Genomic DNA, 20,117 nt, shown 5'->3' on the forward strand with positions numbered 1-20,117 from the left:
GAAGGGTTGGGATTAATATTGCTTGCTAAATTTTCTGTACTCAAGTCAAATTAAAGATTGTATGATTCTTATTTTCTTCTTCCACAAACCAGTCTTCTAAATTGAATCTTATGGTTCTATATCTAAATCCAATATAATTCTCTGTATATCTTAATTCGAGATATTTAAAAAGAAAACCTACAGAAAAGCATAGAGTAAGGATAAGGTATTCTCCTATTTTTGTTTTGTTTTACTTTTGTATTGATTGTTAACACTTAAGTTTCAGCTCTGTGAGCATATGTATACATTAGTATTTTGTGTCACAATTCAAAACTACTATCAAAGAATATCATTGCATTAATGTTTAAAACTTTAGCAAAATAATGTTTTTCATTCATTCAGGCATATGTATTAATTTATATTAGTTTCTTTTCCTATATATAAGAAAATATTCTAAAATAATAAAGCAACTCAAGGGAGAAAGGGTTTGTTTTGGCTCACAGTTCAGTCCATCATAGCTGTGAATTCAGTGTGGCAGGAGCCAGAAGCAGCTGGTCACATTGCACACTCAATGAGAAGCAGAGCAATACACATCCTCTATTTTGAAGCTGATCACTCTACATTGAGAGAGTGAGTCTCTCTCCAGCCAAAATGGATTCTCCCATATCAGTTAAGGTAATGATAATCCCCCCAGAGGCATGGCAGAGGGTCATCTCCAAGGTGATTCTGAGTTCTGTCAACTTCATAATTAACAATCACCACGTTTAACATGTTAGGAATGTAAATAGTGTGAATGATATTTGTTTTGGAAGAGTTTCCATTCACCTAAGTGAATGTGCTATATACACCAGGAAGTATATGCCTTGCCTGAATTCTGGAGAGCAGAGTGCAGAAAACTCCCAAGGAAGTCAAAAATAACCATGACTCCACATTCCTGGGATTCTTGTTACACACTTCAGTTTTCTGGTATGAAGTCAGCATGCTGAACTTTAATAACAAAATTTTCACGTATTATTCTCATGGGTGTTGTCTTCTCTTTTCTAAATTAATGTGATTATTGACAAACAATTGATAAACAAATTTCCATTTGGTTAAATGGAAAAATAAAAGTTGCGGTATTTTTATAAAGAAATTCTTAGGCTTATACTGAGAAGAACTGAAGCAATTTAGAGAAAGAATTTCCCTAAATACAAACTTCTCCCTTTGCCCCAGATTTAAATTTGGTCATTGTGAACCACTCCACTTCATATATATATGAAATTTTATACTGATATACATTGATGCTCAAATTATAAATGAGTCAAAAATATTAGAACAATATAGCAGATATTAGACTATTAGTCTTTTGGTCTTTTGTTTTCTTCCTGCCCAAAATGCAGGGTACATATGATATAATGTGTACCTTAAAGCATAATAGGGAAGAATTTTAAATGTGAGTATTAAAATACTTGCACACTTGTTACACATAGCAAAATTTGAATCCCAGTTATTCTGAAAAAGTAAAGAACAGATCATCATTCTGCAAGCAGACCTGAAGCCACTGCTTTTATGGGAGTCTTTTCTTTCTTTTTTTCTTAATTGGATAGTTCATGTATTTACATTTCAAATGTTATCCATTTTTCCGATTTCCCCTCTGAAAATCCCCTCTCCCATCCTCTCTCCTCTGGCCTCTTTAAGGATGTTCCCCCTCCCACACACACCTTCCCACCTCAAAATCCTGGCATTCCCCTACACTAGGGTATCCAGCTTTGGCAGGACCAAGGGCTTCTCCTCCTATTGCTGCCAGACAATGCCATCCTCTGCTACATATGCAGCTGGCCCCATGGGTCCCTCCGTGTGTACTCTTTGGTTGGTGGTTTAGTTCTTGGGAGTTCTGGGGGGTCTGGTTGGTTGATATTGTTGTTTGTGTCTTCCTATGGGGTTGTAAACCCCTTCAGCTCCTTTCTTGAAAAGTCCATACATATCTCTCAAATGTGTGTATGCTGTGCTCTGTCTTCTTAGCAAACACTTGTGGAGCAAGTGGCTCATTCCTTCCACAGATCTGTTTAATGGTTGACATTATTCTTCATTTTAGAGTCTGTAGGATTTGCTATAGATTCTGGTGTCACTGAAGTATTTCAAAGAGTGAGAGCTCCAGTAAACAGTTAGATACGTTCCCGACCTGAGTGCTCACACTTTTCTGTTGACTGGAGCTTCTTTTCTGTGTTCTGCTCCAGGGAAGCTGTTTGAGCAACATAGTGCCTGTGACCAAATCGGTCCATAGGCCCTGGGAAGCTGCTTGTTTCATTTCTGAGGAATCATAGGACAGCCCAAGCTTCTGAAGTTTGTGCCCTTATTAGGACTTTGACTGAATGACCTGAAGGGAAAAAAACACTCCATTTTATTTTATTTAAGTTTCTGAAAGGACTTGAAATTGCATTTCAGTGTTAAGCTAGCTGGAAATATGAAGTAGCAATAATAGGAGGGGGATAATGACTAATGACTGGATGGTAAAAAAACAGATTAATGATAATAATAGGAAGAAGAACTATAACCGTTTCCCCGTTAAAAAATAAAGTAAAACTCCAGCTGACTGTTGCTTCTTATTTTCTAAGAAGGTTCTCCTTAATGAATATTTCGTTGTGATAAAAAACTATAAAACTTTATATGATCTACACAAGCTAGTTGAAAATATCCATACATCATCTTGAGAATATTTTTCATGAAAATTATGTATCACTTTCAAACCTAACATTCTATCTTAATTCTTACATCTTCTCTGGCATATGACATATTACTAAACTATTCAGGCCAAGAGATAGCAATGGTTAGTAAGTATCGAACAAGACACTTTCAGACTTATTTCAAACATTAATTAACACATATGACTCCTTAAATAACAATATAGAGCACACAGTGTGTGAAATATTTTTTGTTACCATCTTAGAGAATAAAAATCAAAACACAAATCCAATAGATGAAGATGTTTGTTAAAAAGTAGTTAGCAGGCAGTTGGAGATAGAGCTCAGGGGTTTAAAAGAACTAGTTCCTCTTGCAGACGCAGATTCAGTTCCCAGCAACCACACAGTAGTCAGCAACTGTCTGCAATTCCACTTTCAGGAGATGCAACAGAAATTTTTTTTTTTAAAAGTGAACAGGTTCCTAAGGAATAATAATAAAATAAGATAATCAAAATTAATAGAACTAGATAGCAGTAGCTAGAGACAGAGGCATAGTTCTGTTTTTGTCTGCCAGGTTTTATGTTTTGCACACACACAGTGGAGATCATAGTTGCAAATGTTCAAGATTCTTAGAGTTGTCAAAAGTTCCTGCCCATACATATACAGCCATCCAATTAGACAAGATGGATGAAGCAAAGAAGTGCAGGCCGACAGGAGCTGGATGTAGATCTCTACTGAAAGACACAGCCAGAATACAGCAAATACAGAGGCGAATGCCAGCAGCAAACCACTGAACTGAGAATAGGACCCCCGTTGAAGGAATCAGAGAAAGAACTGGAAGAGCTTGAAGGGGCTCGAGACCCCATATGAACAACAATGCCAAGCAACCAGAGCTTCCAGGGACTAAGCCACTACCTAAAGACTATACATGGACTGACCCTGGACTCTGACCCCATAGGTAGCAATGAATATCCTAGTAAGAGCACCAGTGGAAGGGGAAGCCCTGGGTCCTGCTAAGACTGAACCCCCAGTGAACTAGATTGTTGGGGGGAGGGTGGTAATGGGGGGAGGATGGGGAGGGGAACACCCATAAAGAAGGGGAGGGGAAGGGATTAGGGGGATGTTTGCCCGGAAACCGGGAAAGGGAATAACACTCGAAATGTATATAAGAAATACTCAAGTTAAAAAAAAAAGTTCCTGCCAATTTGTGAAAGTTCCTGTTTCGAACATTTCTCAAACTCTATCTCTTTCCGGTTAGCCAGCCCTTCTCCACCCACGTGGCTACAGACCAATTCCCAGTGTGCTTTGTCCTAAACCTGTTTTCGGTAAAGTTTGAGAATTCACAGTAGGGAACAACTTCGTGATATCGTTCAGCATTCCCAAATACCTGATGAAAATCCAGCGAGAGAACGGATCGTCTCGACTTGAGAGACCTCTACTTGCTTAGTGCTGGGCTTGGCACATGTGCGACTTCTCTCAGTCCATGTAACAGTGTATAGCATGGATTCTCAGCTCCATATTAGAGTAAGCAAACAAATATGGAAATGTGAAATTATTTGAAAAGAATGAAATACAAAAAAGGACTCTGGCATTGAACCCAAATCCGAGAAACAGAGTAACACTTTTCACTTCACTCTGTGTATCACATAGTTTTCTGTTGGACACTTTCAGCTATAAAATAGAGTATGTGAATCAAGTAGGTGGACTGGTATAAATCCAGGAGTGTTCAAAAGATAAATCAGTACTCTCGAGTTTAGAGAAAAACATACAAGTAAATCTTTCCTGGAAAAAAAATAAAATGCTTCATCACCCTGTTTCCAAATAGGCAAACCGCTCTATTTCCCTAGGGGGATTCTATCGGCAATCTCTAACAAGCTAAAATAGATTTCAGATTCTGCCATCAGAGTCCCCAGTTCCCTTCAATGTAATTTGAAGAACATGCCTATTTGAGTGATAGTTGACTGCATTTTGTAATTGTTTTAAAATAGTCTAATAGTTTTAAAATTATCTCGCCAAAAGTCATTCTTCTTGAATTTCTAAGAAAAATCAAATGATATCTTTGAATTAAGCTATAGACTACTCTTTTGAACATAAAGAAGCCTACATAATATCTTTTACTACAGAACAACTGAGTCAATAAATAGTCGATAGTGTTGGCAGCATATAGAATGCCTGCTACTTTGGGGAAAATGGCAGAATTTCCATAGGGCCAGGCTGATCCTCCAACACATTCATTCACCAAAGAATTATGAATTCTACTTTGCTAAGTATGGAAATTAGTAACTATCTCAATAGTATGTTCATGAAACAGTTATTAAAGCTATTCTATCTCTTCGTGTTTGCTTACTTTCACTTTTTTAAAATAGTTAAATGACCTGAAAAAATGTCGCAAATAAAGCACCTAGCATCAAATATAGTATCTGTTGGCAGATGGACACTAACACTATTACCACATAAGTTTCCGCTGAAAAGACAGCCACTGACATCTTCACAACAGTGATATAAATCCCATTCATAATACTATTACAATGTTAAAAACACTGGCAAATAAAATACCATTTGGTAAGTAACTAAGATCATTTCATGTAAGGGCTGGGTACTTAGCTCAGTGAAAGAGGTCCTGGGTTCAGTCGTTAACTCTGGGGAAAAAAAGAAAGAGGAAGGAAGTAAACAAAAGAGTAAGAAGAAAGTATATGAAAGCTCTTCAGCCTCTTTTATGAAAGTATAGATAAAATATGAATTATGTCATATTATCCTGACCCATTATTAGATAGCAAAATATTTTTGAGGTTGTATTAGAGACACTGAAGAGAAAATGAAAACTCAATCCATATTGGAGAATCACTTGCTAATGCGTTTTCAGGCAGCTAGAACATTAAGTTGAAGATCTAAAACTCTGCATTTTTTTAATGAAAGTCGTTAAGACACATCTGCCTCTATGAATTCATCATTAATTGGTTATTAAATATAGCATTGATTTGACAACAAATTCTTTAAATGATACAAAGATCAAATTAGTCAAAAAGAATCTAACTAGGCACACATTTCAATCTATTTATTAAATATCATAACTAAAAGGCAACAAACATAAACAGAAAATATTTGTCAATTATATAGTATATTAGGTTAATATCCAGAAGTTTAGAAGAACTTCTATAACTCAACAACAACAAAACCCCCACAAATCTTGTAGAACAAAGGTGCAAATATATATTTAAAAAGAATTATGCATATGTACAGTAAGTATTTAAGTAGATGTCCAAGGTCTTTAGGAAAGCGTCAATCCAAAACACAGTGTGCTAATATACCCACTATGAACAAAACATAACAGTTACTACTTTTTGCAAGAATTTCCAGAAATTGCTAACTTAATTCATTGCTGGTGGGTAGGGAAGAGTATATAAGGCATGAGGGTTCACTGAAGAAACCATTTGGCAACTCCTGATAAAACTAAACACAGGACTGCCATATGTCCTGGCAATTGTAAGAAAACTGAAAACTAGAACTGATCTAAGACATATATAGTGCTCAGAACAATGTCACTTACAGGCTAACACAGGGGAACATCCCATGTCTCTCAACAGGAGAGTGAACAAATAGTTTTACCAATGCATAGGAATATATAGTGTATGTGTGTATATATGTGTGTATATGTGGGTATGTTATACATAATTTATGTATATTTGTATTTATTACATATATAATGGAACATTATTTATTCATAAAAGAGTTAAGTTTGATACATGCGTTGAAAGAATCTTGAAAACATATGCTAGCTGAAAGAGCATGAAAAGATATACACTCTGTGATTTGATTTATATGAAATGTATATAGTAAGCTAATTGACATAAACATAACATAAATTACAGCCCGCATGAGGTAGCAGAGAGCAGACCGAAGACATCATTCAATTAACATAAACTTTGTATTTGAAGTAATCAAAACTTTTTGAAACCTGGGCGTGCTGACCCTTACATGACAGTGAGAATGTAATACCAATAAATGCAGTCTTTAAAAAATGCTCAAGTGGGGTTGAGGGTGTATCTTAGAGGTAGAGGCTGCAAGGAATGCCAAAGCCTGGGGCTTTGCCACTCGTATTGTACAAACTACGAAACTAGAATAGAAAAATTATCTTACAAAGAAAACATATTATAATGAAATTGTCATAAAAATCTCTTAAAAATCTCTACAGGTAATATTTTTGAAAGTTCAAACAACTTAGAATTATAAAGTAAGAGAATATTTGGAAAAGATATATCTAGTTAGAGAGATAAAATTTTTAAATCAAGGAAAAAGGGGTCATCAATATGAGAGTGGACAGAGGCTTAGAAAGATTGGAGAGAAGAGACGAGGGGGACTAGAGTTAGAAATGGGAACAGGAAGAATGGTGTGGTTTACTATTATTTTAAAATATATATAGATACATTTTTTAAAAAATCTTTTAAAGTAACTGAAAAGATTAAGTACCTATTAAGTAATAACCACTGATATGAAAAAATTCAGGACACAGCACTAGATATAACACTTACAAAAAGTAAGTATATAAAAAGTATGTGCAGCATTATTTATCATTAGGAAAGCAAAATTTTAAATGACAATGAAGTATCATTGCACACTTATTAGAATAATAAAATCTATTCTCACTGAAAATATCAGAAGCTTGAAAGCACCAGGAACAATAGGTCATTGCTGATGGCTGGGTATGTACACATGTTTTGCTTGCTTTGAACCACACTTCTATATTTAAATGCAGAACTAAATGCAAGTTTACCACAAGACCCAGAATTTCTACCTTAAGATATTTATCCAAATGAGATAATAACTCCCCCTGTATTCATTATTTTCTTGTCAGTGTGATGAAATGTGTGACATAAATTGCAAAATAACTCATTTTGATCGTAGTTTCAGGAGAATTCCAGGGCATCATAATGATGCCAAAGCTAGCATGGTAGTTTCCTTGGTATAAATAAGAGCTAATACCTCCCATACTGTAGCAGTAACCAGAGAGCTGATGAAGCTTAGTCTTTTGCCTTCTAAGGCCCAACCTGTCAATCTACTTCTACTGGATGAAACTATATACTAAAGTTTCCAAAATCCTCGAAACAGCACAATAAGTCTATTTGAACATCTCATATTTAGACATTATCATTCCATGTCCAGACCCCAAAAGCTCATAGCCATCTCTTAGTGAAAATTTCATTAGTCTAACTGAATAGTAGAATAGTATTATAGTCTTAGGTATCTCGTCATTGTTCAAAAGTCCAGAGTTTTATGAGACTCGAGTTAAGTTCTTAACTGTGATCTACTATCAGTTCTTAATGACCAGGTACTATCACCACCTCTGGTGGTAGAGGTGAAGAAGGAGAGAGCATTAAGAGGAAGAGATATTTTCAATACATAACATCACGGACTAAATATTCCAAATAAAGCAGTAAGACAGTGCCCTTGTTCCTTTTTGAGGCCATGGGCAGAGGATTGGCCCTTGTCTGCACTTCTAACATCATTCTGCTTCAGTCCCCTATATGTAAATGCCCTATAAAACTCTTCTTACAGGATTTTAGAGCACTTCTATGTGACAACTCAAAAAAAAAATCCAAAATTCTCTCACAAATTAACTCTAAAGGCCTAAGAAATATTAAAAGTACTATGTTTTGTATTAGTTATTTTTGTCATTGCTATGATAAAATTCCTTAAAAAACTTTTAAGAGATGATTTATTTTAGCTCATGAATTCAGAGGGATTTCAGCCTGTCATAGAGGAGGAGGCATCGTGGTACAGCATGAAACAGCTGCTTCTCATATCACTGGTGGATGAAGAAGCTGAGTGAGGATAGACAGTAACATGCCAAGACCAAAACTAACAGTCCTACCTGTATCATCCAGGCCCTACTTCTTAACAATTCCATAGACACCCCAAATAATATCAGCAGGGATCCAAATACATGAACTTATTTTGCACATTTCATATTCAAATCATAATGTGTAACCTCACATTCGCTGGCATATGAAAGTTTAGTGCAGACGTCACTCAATAACAACTCAGTCCGGTCAGGTGGTGACTGCATAAACAAAATTGCCATATCATACAGTAAATAATATTCAAGAGCAGTAAAAATTGAGCTATCGACCCAAGAAAAGATATACATGAAATTTAAAACACATATTAGTAATAGAAAAATCTAAAGAGACTATGTATTATTCTCAATCACAAGAAAGTGTGAAAATGGACAAAACCATAAGACAGATTAATGCTTATCAGGAGTTCAGTCAATGTTAGGGGTAGAATGGTAGAATTAGGTAATATATGAGAGATATTTTAGGGTTTCTGAAACTATTCTTGAATTATACAGCAGTGGTATATGTAAGATGTAATCATTTGTCAAAGTTCATAAGATTTTATAGCAAAAAGAATAAACTGAATTACATCCAAAGTTAAAAAACATAATTTGTAGGGTTCCAATAATGTAAAATCTGACAAAACAGGAAAATTTGACATTCAATTGTGAAACAATCCCACTGAAGTTAATAGGCAAAAATGTGCTAATCTATGTAATTTTGGAGATCAGTAAAATCTGTAGGGTTAAGGGAGAAGTAAACTGTATATAGTCACTATGCTGTAGTGGGTAAGGTCATTTTCACACAGATTAACCTTGACAGGCCACTGAACACTCCATGTAATTACTGAAGACACATTTATGGCAAATGGAATCAGGCATCCTCTGGTAGGTGAAACACTCAAATAACCAAGGGAGGAGGTTAGAACAAACCATATGGTAGTGGATTTGAGTTGGAGTCATCAAATTGAACTCATATTTGATTGTAGATTTTTACAATATATATGTACATACATATGTACATGTATTTCAATATACATATATTTCAGTATCTATAACAAGATATATACATATATATATCTTTGTGAATGTTTTAGTATTCACACATGTATCAAATGTCATCTCATAAAGTCAAGTAGAAAGACAACCAGAGTACAGTTCTTAATATCTAAGACTTTTAAAATGGTACAAAATGTGCCAACTTTCCTTGGAGAATTTGTTGAGTCTAAGAATGGAGCACAAACAAATAATACTATAGTTATATAAATAAATGTTTTTATAAAGAAGTGGGGAAGATCTTAGAAATTTCTAAGGGGAAGAACTTCAAATGATCTTTGTAGATAATTTATCTTAAGGAAGAAGAATGTATTCTCTCTGCTTTAATACATACTCTACCTTGAGTCTGTTCCAAAAGAATATCATAAGGGAGGAAACATGAAGAAGAAGGGCTGATATCATGGAATGGAAACAGGTCAGCCCTAAAGTCCATTGTCAAAGCCTAGTATCAAGAACAAGTCATACTGGTACTAACAGTGTATGTGCCTTAAATGTGTATGAGAATGGCTTTCGACTCAGTAATGTTCCTCCTGAAAATCACCATCACATGTACCATGGCTAGCAGTGTGCAGGACTGTCAATATCATCTAGTACACAGAAAATCTGTGTTCCTGAAAATCATGGGCACCTGTGGAATCACAACACATGCAATATGTATTCCAAATGGGTCCCAGATCAAAGAAAAATTATTAAGAGTATAGCTGTAAGAAGTAAACATGAGTTATTTTTTCCTAAAAAAATGTTAGAAACCATGTATTTGGTAAAATATCTGTGCCTAAAATACACAAAGAATCTTTGAATTCAACAGCAGCACAGAGAGTTGCTGAATTTGGAAATAGAGTGCAGAGAACTTTACTACCTCTACAGTAATTTGGTGAGTATAAAATTCTACTAGAATAGATGGTTTTAATTATTCCTATAATTTTTTTAAATTTATTTAGTCATTTTTAATTGTTTTCTTCTCAAGATTATAATACTGCATAATTTCAAACTTTCCTTTTCTCCTTTCAAACTTTTATATACATCCCTTTCTTTTTCTGTGTCAAATTCATGTCTTGTTTTCATTAATTGTTGCAAGTGTTGGTTTATTGAACATTTCTGCATGTACGTTTATAAAAAAAATTGGTCTGTAATTCTGTTTGTTGAGTCTTTATGTATTTAGCTATAAACCAATCAAATGCAAAAAGAAAAACTTGAGATCAATGGATAATATGTTGATTGACGTAATACTTATCTCAACAAATGAAACAAAAGGCTAGTTACACTTAATAAGAACTTAATTGACAGTCCTTACTGTGGTAAATACACCATACATTTGGGTCTTATAATTTCACAACTGAATAGGACATCAGTATTGGTAATTAACAGATCTATTTATTATGATTCCCCTTAGAATGGCAGTTGCTAACATTTGATTACATTATTAAGCATCAATTGAAATATCTGTCCAGGAGGAGGGAAGAAATGGCCATACAGAAGCCAAATGAAATATGGAGGAAACAGTCTCATAGCAAGCTTCCTGTTCCTCTGACCCTTAAACCCTTCCCACCACCTCTTCCACAATGATCCCCGAGCCCCTAGTGCACGGAGTGCTTTATATGTGTGTTACTTGATACTGGGGATCACATAATCTCTTGTTCTCTGCACTGTAATTAGTTATGAATTTAACGACCTGTTTTTTATCCTGAGATGATACACACAGGTAATATTGTACAGGATGAGCAAATTGTACTTATGAGTGTGGGGGAGGGGCGTGGGTGTTTGTAACAACAATTAGAGAAAAGTAGGACATGCATTTGAGAGAGAGCAAGGGAAATGCAAGGGACGTGAGGAAGGGAAAAATGAAATGGGGGAGGGTGATGTAATTATAAGATAAATTCAAACATGTACACACACACACACACACACACACACACACACACACACACAACTTTAAAATTGCCAGATGTCTTCTGTGTTGTATTCAATTTGAACTTTTATAGAACGCTTACAAATTGAAGCTTTTCTAAAAGAGATCAACAAGGGTGGTGAAGAACTTGAACTTAAGAGGAAAAACTGGAATTGTTTTAAATTTCTCTCCACTTAATCTGATATTGGTTGTAGAGTTGCTTTACATTTCCTTTATTGTGTTTCGGTATGTCTGCTGTATCCATGATCTCTCCAGGACTTTCATCATGAAGGGGTGTTGTCAAAGGCCTTTTCTGCATCTACTGACATAATCATGTGATTTTGTTTTCTTTCAGTTTGTTTATGTGGTGGGTAACATTTATTGATGGACATATAATGAACCATCTCTGGATCTCGGGGACAAAAGCTACTTGATCATGGTAAAAATGTGTGCTTTCTGATGTGTTCTTGGATTCAGGTCATAAGTATTATTCTATTAAGTATTTTTGCAAGTATGTTTATAAGGAAAATTAGTCTGTAATTCTTTTTCTTTTTGAGTCTTTATGTGGTTTGAGTATAGGCAAAGTTGGTCTCATAAAATGAACTGCACAAAGTTTCTTCTGTTGTTGTTTTGTGAAATAATTTAAGGAGTGCTGGAATTAACTCTTCATCTCTTGTCATTAGGCAAGTCTTCCAGTGAAGTGACTGGATTTCATTTTACTGAATTATTGGCCAAGTGGGTCCCATGGAAATTCCAAAACAATACAGGCCGTTGCTAAAACAAAGGGTTGCTCCCCACAAACTGACAGCATGGCCCTTTGTCAATGAAAACACCCACAAAACTCATTGAAGATGGGTAATTGAGCTGGTGCCTGCATGTGAATTCCTCACTCCTATGTTTTACTCTTTTTGGTGTAGGAAGGTACTCTCTAGGCTGCTAATACCAACCCTGTCACCAAACCTCTGATTTGTTCTACCTGCAAAATATAACTGGGCAATGGTAGCACAGAACGTTTTGCAATAGCTCACCAATGTTTGGTATAACTTGAGGTCCACTCCACAAAAGAAACCCATATCTAAAACTGCTAAGTTAAGCAATAACCATAGACTATATAGACCAGAGACCAAGGGTAAAAACAAAGACAACTGGTCAAAACAAAACAAGGAAAGCATTCCTAAAGATGCTCTTCTATACTCATATATTAGCACCTTATTCAGTCATCATCAGAGAGGCTTTCTTCTGTAGCATATGGAAAAAGATATGTCTACCACAGTCAGACATTATTTAGAGTCTAAATCAGAGGTCTCCATCACATCCATCCACTCAGAGCTCAGAGAATCCTGCCTAAGAGGAGGTGGAAAGTTTTTGAGAGTCAGAGGGGATAGAGGACGCCAGGAGAACAAAGCCCTCTGAATCAACTAAGCAAATCATATATGAACTCACAGACAAGCATCAAGGACAGAACCTATATGGGTTTATACCAGGTACACTGTCCATATATTATAGCTTTTAACTTAGTATTTTTATGGCACTCCTGACTATGAGAACAGAATGAGTGGGCCTCTAACTCTTGTGCCTGCTTTTGGAACTCCTGCAACTCCCTCCTGTTGGGTTGCCTGTCAAACTTTCACATGACAGTTTTTACTTCGCTGTATGTAATATTTTGTCATATCTGGTTCTTGTCTCTTAGAAGCTTGATATTTTCTAATGAGAGAAATAAATGGAGTGGATCCAAAGGGGGAAAGTATGGTATGGAAGAGCTAGAGAGACTAGAGGAAAGGGAAACGATAATGAAGATTATATTGCATGAGAAAAATCTATTTTCAATAAAAGTTAAAAATATGAAACACAGGTCAGAAATAAGAGGTACAAGAATAAGACTACTTTTCAGCTTGTTTGTAGCAATATCCTTGGGTCTACATTGAATAAAATAATAAAATTGGGCAAAAGAGAATCAGCAAAGATACAAACACTAGGAAGATCTCACTTATGTTTGAAATCCATGACAGGTTCCCATAGAACTGACAAGCGTTGAGTCAAGGCAGGGTGAGTTGGTGGTGAACAAACTAGAGGAGCGGTTGAAGAATGAAGATGAATTCACTAACTCCTAGCTCTCTTCGCTAAGTCATGTGACAGCAAGTGTATTGTGTAGCCACATCACTGACTTGTGTGATGATCAACAGTGGCAGTAAACATGTTAAGTGCTTCACCTATACCCACATGATAAGGATTAAGGAAAAGGATAATGAAAGCTACATGGCATCAGAAAAACACACAATACCAGATAATTAACTGCAATTTTGCATTTTTAGTACTAGTCAAGTTATTTTTAAAATTTCAGTGCAATAAAAGAAGGAGCTGTGTTTAGTTAGGTATGTATTCATTATCAGCAAGCCCATAAAATCAAAAAATAAAAGTTCACTTACTGGTCAGACTTTCAATATTTCCTCTGAGGTCTCAGAAAACTCTGAGATTCAGAATCCTATTATTTTGGTTTTTTGATCTCTCCAATGTATCAACCTTGCTTTTTCTTAAATTCACAGTTTCTTTTCTTTTCATTGTTGTAACAAATACACACATGCACATATATATTATTGAGAAAATTTTTCATACAATATATTCTGATTATGGTTTCCTTTCCCATAAGTCCTCACACATTCTTCCTGCCTCCTCCATAACCACACAACTCCACAACTCTTTCTCTTTCCTTCCTTCCTTCTATTATCTTTCTTTCTTCCTTCCTTCCTTCCTTTCTTGCTTTCTTTCTTCCTTTTCCCCTCTCTCTCTCTCTCACTCTCTCTCACTCTTTCTTTCTTTCTTTCTCTTTCTTTCTTTCTGTTCTTTCTTTCTTTCCTTTCTCTTTGCTTGCCTGTCTGCCTGCCTGCCTGCCTGCCTGCTTTCTTCCTTCCTTCCTTCCTTTCTTTCTTTCTTTCTTTCTTTCTTCCTTTCTGTCTGTCTGTCTGTCTGTCTTTCTTTCTCCTTCCTTCCTTCCTTCTTTCCTACCTGTCTTTCTTTCAAAAGCAATCATGCAAGCAAACAAAAGAATAAAGAACAACCTCCTAGTGGAGTGATAATGACACCAACCCACCCACAAAACTTCGACTGAAAATTTGTCTTGTCTAAAAGAAATGCATGGACAAAGATAGAGTAGACCTAAAAGAATGGGCCACCAATACCTGGCCCAACTTGAAACCCATCCCACGGTCAAGCACCAATCCCTGACATTATCAATTATTCCCTGCTATGCTTGCTGACAGGAGTCTAGCATAACCGTTCTTTGAGAGGCTCAATCCAACAGCTGACTGAAACAGATTGAAATACCCACAGCCAAACACTGGACAGAGGTTGGAGACTCTTATGAAAGAGTTGTGAAAAGTATTAAAGGTCCGGAAAGGGATGGGAATGTACAGAAGGTTGAATGGAATCAGCTAAACTGAACTGCTGGGAGCTCTCAGAGCCTGAGCTACCAAATAACCAACAACATAACTCACATAAGCTGGAACGAAGACCCCAGCATACATAGTAGCTGTCAATGTACAGCTCAATGTCCATGTAGGCCACCAACAACTAGAGTGGAGGCTAGCCCTAAAGCTGTAGCCTGACTGTGATATCTCTTCCCCAATAAGGCTCCCTGTCTAGCCTCACAGAAATCCTCCATCCATGCCCCTCCCCCTTCTCCTCTGAGAGGATTTCCCCTCAGGTTATCTTATCTCCCTGTGCCAGAATAGACAGATCTTCTCCCGTTGAGGCCCAGAAGGAGGGGCAGCATTTGGGATAAATGAACATAAATGAATTAATGAATTAACGAATGAATAGAAAAGAAAAGGAAAAATCACTCTCACATACATACACACAGAGAGACAGAGACAGAGAAACAGAGAACCAAACAAAACCCGTAATCTGAAACCATAATATAACTGCAAAAGACCAGTAAGACCAGAAACGCCCAAACAAAGCGATATGAGTTAAAAGTCTACAAACATCCCACTGAGCTTCAGTGTCATAGTTTCAGAAAGTTTTGAAAAGAAAGGGAATTGAAGAAAATGCCTCAGCCCAAGTATCTTGTCATAATATTCCCGCCACCTTTATTAACAAGATCTATGCAAATATCCATTCTTTATGAAAATGATAATCCTTGATTCTGCCCTACAAATCTGACAGCATCGTATCATGAAATCTAGCACCTAAGATTTCTGAAAACTGAGGTGAAGCTTTCCAGTCCCCATCCATCTATGATATTGTTTCTCATTTGTGAGATCATGTCTAAATCTCATTATCTTTCTCCATCTCTGTTTATCTAGACTGTGTTTTAAGGTTCAATCTGTCTGCTCATCCAGAAAGCTTTATGCAATTATTCAAACAATCTGCCTGTGCATTTCTCATCCAGGACAAAGGACATTATTTGACTACGTGTTTCTGTTTCTAAAAAAAGATCTGTCTCATGTGATGTGCTAACCCAGCTTACACCTGACTACAGTCTGCCTCTTAAACAGCAGGGACTCAACCTACAGCTACTAAAGCAAAGCTTGAAATTTTAGGAGAATCTAACCACTCTGCCTCTGAAATTACGTGACCCTAGATGAAAGGATAATGAGATTTCTCACTGATTCTCTGTCCCATGGTTCACTGCAGGCTGATTATTATGCAATTTTCACTTTGTAGTTAGCAGCGATAAAAATTGAACATTTGTAGGTACATGCACATGAAGTAGGATTCTGGCAGAGTGATTGTCAGGTTGCCTGTGCAGACTTATGTATTAAGTCCTCTGACAGGCAGATCTAATACACCCTTCTTCATAATGAGAAAAGTCTTCAATTTCTACATTCACTTCCATTTTATTCTTTCTCTCTTTGAAATTTGTATTGCAGAATCATTTTAATATATTTGTCTCTTTTTCTGGCTTGTGAAATTACTCATCCCTGGAATGTGTAAGTGAGTAGTGTCCTATTACACCAGGGGATTAGAGGCTTTATGAATCATTCCAGATGATAAAAACGTGTTTATGTAAGAAGCTGGATGTTTGTATAAAAGGGGTACAAAGAATTTTTAACAACCCTGGTTCTTGGTTTAAGAAGTCTTATCAAATTCCATACAAAAGAGGCTGCAGATGCATAGGGTAGGCAACATTTAAATGTAAAAAAAATGACCTGGGAATTCAGCATAAATTTATATTGATTTCTCTTCTTCTGAGAAACCTAATACTTAAATTCATTTGAAGGGAAAGTCTTTAAATCTCATATGACATTTCTTTAAAATTGGATGTTAACTATTTTAATCATAGGAGCATATGTGGTCAGAGTTATGTATAAATTGAGAGAAAAGCTCTTAGGATGACTTTTCTTTCCAATGAATAGTGGAGGGAAATCTTAAAGTCTGGTGGGTGTCTGCATTCTCCTTCAAATCATATGCACTTTCATTAACATGTTCTGAAGCTTAAAGTTTATAAGGAGTAAACTACCATATTTGTATTTGTGTATGTGTGTGATCTTCATGATTTCCTTAAAAACCAGCCTATTCTATTACGACTCCTTTGGAATACCAGTGTCTCTTTGTCATACCAGAAAACATTGTTCTTTTAGAAGAAATTCCTAGGGTCTGAGAGAGAAGAGGTAGTACTGCGGAGCTGGGAGGCTGGTAGGATTGTTCAGTGAGTAAAGCATGAAGACTTGAGTCTGTATCTCTAGCACCTATGTAGAAATATGACCTCACGGTTTGTACCTGCAAGCACAGTCCAAGGGAGACACAAATAGGAAGACCTCTGAGATTTGTCTAGCCAGCCAGTCTAGCTGAATCAGTGAGTTCCAGGAGCAATTGCTGAAGACATTCTGTGTTGACCTCTATCTTCTATATTTATGTGGTCCATATGAACAGAGGCAGAGGAGGATAGAGAGGAAGAGGAAAAGGGAAAGGAAGGAGGAGGAGGAAGAGGAGTAAGAGGAGGAGTGAGGGAGGGGGAGAGAGAGTGACCATGAGAGTGAGAGTGTGGAGGAATATTTCTGATGCTTTGATTTAATCAAGAATCTTCAAGTACTGAGCCAGGAGGTTCTTGTCCCAACTGGTTTTTAATCAATCAATAAAGATGCCAGTGGCTAATGGCTGGGCAGAAAGAGGTGGGACTTCCAGGTTCCTTCAGGCTAGGAGAGAGGAAAGAAGTGAGATACTTCAGGGAGAGAGATGAAACAGACTCAGAGCTACAGGGGAGATCTTCCAAAATGTAGGCAGAAAGGGAAAGTAGAACATGAAAGCATAGCCCAAAAGCGTCTTGGGCAGCAAGACCAATGGCTTCACAGAAGTTAATTGGGCAACTAAGCTGAGGTAAAACTTTTTGAGCTAGGAGTAAGGTAACTGGGCAACTAAACCGAGGGCAGTTTTGGAGGGGTTGAGCAAGGAGTAAAGGTAAGGCCATGCTAGCCATGGGAGGCTTAGAAGAACATAGCTATTGACCAAGTAATGCAGATTAAAAGTGTGTGTGTGTGTGTGTGTGTGTGTGTGTGTGTGTGTGTGTGTGTGTGTGTTTCATCCACAGATCCAAGATAGCTCCTGGGTGGGCATGAATGTGCAACCAGCCAGGAGCACAAAGCAGGACAGTCAAAAGCCTCTCAGGAAAGGACAGGGAGAGATACACACACATACATTTACATACAAAAAGAAATAGTTAACAGTGGGATGAGTGCTGGGCTGATGAATTGTGTGCTTGGGGTGAGAAATTGTCTTTTTGATAATCTTGCATTTTCTAGCATGATTATTTTCAGAAACCTGTGCTCATAAAAAGATATGAGATAAAGATACACATAGATAGAAATGGAAATTAAACACAACTTGTTACAATTTGATATAGCACATTTCTATGTATACATGTTTTGCTAATTTGACATCCATTTTCTCTTTACCCTGCAACAGCTATCTGGTTTCCTTCTAATCAACCATTTTACCCATAGTACAGGTTCTGAAATTGAGGCAAGTTTCCACAGTGCATAGTTAAAATTTTGAGTAGGAAGACCACACTATCCAAACATCAAATTTCAGTCCCTAACCACAATAGATAGGTGATAATATGTACCAGCTAGAACAACTAATTTTCCTTAGATGTATTAATGAACTTTTAGAGAATAAATAGAATTTTTTCTGGTGTCATGAATTGGTTAAATCTAATTTGTAGCCATTTCTCCATCAGATGGTTGGTCCTACTTCATTATACTTATAGTTACAGTGGTGGTAATGCTATAATAATACAGAATCTTCCTTGATTGGTGAAAGCATCTCCCAAGCTTTCCGAAATGCTTCTGCTAACTGAATCCAGAAGCGATCTTAAGGGGATGGGGAAGACTCCTTTAATTGTGTCCTCTTCTGCTGTAATAATACAGAATCTTCCTTGATTGGTGAAAACATCTCCCAAGCTTTCCGAAATGCTTCTGCTAACTGAATCCAGAAGCGATCTTAAGGGGATGGGGAAGACTCCTTTAATTGTGTCCTCTTCTGGTTCTAAGTTATCCAGCTACCCAATTCACAAGAGGACTTTGACTCAAGACAACACCTTCTTATCTCTCACTATGGTTCTACAGAGTCATAAGGGCAGAGAGCAGACCTCCCTGAGAAGGATAATTTCTGGGCATTTGATCCCTCTTCTTCTTAGCCCAAGGAAAAGAAAAGAACGAATAAATTCCCCATGAAACTAATACCATTCTGTGGTAATTTGGGTCATAAATTACTCCAAATAAATTAATATTATCCAGAATGACACAACCACACAGGACTTAAACTTCTCCTGATAGTACCCAAAGAAATATAGCCCATGAACAGCTTTAAAATTTGCTCAATGCATCTGTTGAACAGTATCTCAGTGTTATCAAGTGACCTGTCTTTGCGGGTCAGATCTTACATTCCAGCATCAGGGGCCCACTAGTCAATATGGTAATAATTCACTTTTCTCAAACATGTTTTATGACACATAGGTCTAACTTCAGAGTGCCCTCTAGGCATATTTGCATTAAAATAAAATTGTCCATTTATCTTGGATTTTTCTATGAAGAAGAAATAGGTTAATTTAAGAAATAAACTTTTGGGGGCTGGGGATTTAGCTCAGTGGTAGAGCGCTTACCTAGGAAGCGCAAGGCCCTGGGTTCGGTCCCCAGCTCCAAAAAAAAAAAAAAAAAAAAGAAATAAACTTTTGCTTTGAATATGAAAAATATACTTAGCATCATGGGAATATTAAACTAACCTGCTAAAAGAGAAACTGAACTTATAGATATATACATTTAGTGTAGATTTTGTTGTTTAAGCTTTGGATATTCAAATTTAAAAAAAATAATTTTTATTTATTGGCTTTGTTTTGGTAATGGACAAGTATCCTGGATTTTCAGTCATGTACAATTGCTCTGACAATTTCCTGAAATTTTCTAATGTGTTTCTTCACATCTCTGGAAAAATAGGTTTTAAAAAACACATAGCAGGTACCTAGAGAGATTCTATTTACATGTATGGTTTACATTCCTAATAGTATATTTTTGTTCCACAATCTTCAAATTGAAATGATTGTTTAATGGGCCAGCTATTTGGTGTAGCAGATAAAGAATCTGACTGCAAAGGCCTTGGTGAGCATAGTTTAGTTCTTAGAACCCATGGTGGAAGAAAAGAAGCAACCCCAATAGTTGTTCTCTGGCACATCCATGCATCCACTGTCACCACCACCACCAAGGAAGGA

At 36.6% G+C, this 20,117-nt stretch overlaps 1 long non-coding RNA gene across 4 annotated transcripts in view; it reads right to left on the reverse strand.

Moving 5' to 3' along the window:
• Nucleotides 1-206: 206 nt before the first annotated feature.
• Nucleotides 207-20,117, reverse strand: part of LOC134485921 (uncharacterized) — a 40,601-nt gene continuing 20,690 nt past the window's right edge. For 2 of the 4 annotated variants that reach the window (XR_010064295.1, XR_010064292.1), the window contains 2 exons: nucleotides 4,027-5,278; nucleotides 207-3,120 (listed from right to left, as the gene is read on the reverse strand). This is a non-coding gene — a long non-coding RNA (uncharacterized LOC134485921). The remainder of the gene's footprint in view (nucleotides 3,121-4,026; nucleotides 5,279-20,117) is intronic. The other 2 variants (XR_010064293.1, XR_010064294.1) reach the window with 2 other exon arrangements.

The sequence above is a fragment of the Rattus norvegicus genome, chromosome 2 (genome assembly GCF_036323735.1).
Source record: "Rattus norvegicus strain BN/NHsdMcwi chromosome 2, GRCr8, whole genome shotgun sequence".
NCBI classification, from domain to species: domain Eukaryota; kingdom Metazoa; phylum Chordata; class Mammalia; order Rodentia; family Muridae; genus Rattus; species Rattus norvegicus.